Source organism: Amaranthus tricolor, chromosome 7, assembly GCF_026212465.1.
Source record: "Amaranthus tricolor cultivar Red isolate AtriRed21 chromosome 7, ASM2621246v1, whole genome shotgun sequence".
NCBI lineage: Eukaryota > Viridiplantae > Streptophyta > Magnoliopsida > Caryophyllales > Amaranthaceae > Amaranthus > Amaranthus tricolor.
The window spans coordinates 10,999,077-10,999,894 of record NC_080053.1 but is presented as its reverse complement, the minus strand read 5'-3'; positions in this window follow the sequence as shown (position 1 = coordinate 10,999,894).

Sequence of the window (818 nt, the reverse complement as noted above, 5' to 3'; positions counted from 1 at the left end):
GGATTGGTATTTTAAAATTCGATTTGGTTCAATTTGGATTATAAATATTATGATTTGAATTTGGACTGAAAATATCAAAACCAAATTTTATTCGGTTTGATTTCGATTTCTATCGAATCCAAACCAAAAACCAAACTTTCACCCCTAAACACCGCCCTACAAGGCCTACTACATAACATAGTAATCAATATTTAGTAAGTCTAAGCCATATTTAAACTTACCGAACAAAACAGACATAGTGAAGAAATCAGTTGGGTTGTCAGCAGTCCCAATTTTCTTCACCTTTATCCTCTTGTTCTTACACAGAAAGTGATATCTGACATCTATGTGTTTAGACCGATCATGATGCACTTGATCCCTAGCTAAGCAAATGACAATTAGACTATTATTGTGCATCGTAGCAACATCCTATGCGATACCCAATTTACCAACTAGACCTTTGAGCCAAATTGACTCTTTAGCTTTTAAAGTTAAAGCTATATATTCAACTTTATAGTACACATCACTGAAGACTGCAATGTAGACTTACAACTTCCAACTGAACTGCCTATAGTAAACATATAACCGATCACTGACCTCCTAGTATCCACATAAAGTACATAATCAAAATTAGAATACCCTGTCATCAAGCACTCCTTACCATTTCGTACACAAGACCGATATTAGTTGTCTCTCTCAGGTAGTAAAATATCCTCTTCACTCCTGGCCAGTGTTCTATCCCAGGTCGAGTCATGAACCTGCTAACAATCCTAACAACATGCGTAATTTTCGGTCTAGTACGGACTGCTGACCATACCATACGTCAAATAGCCAATCGT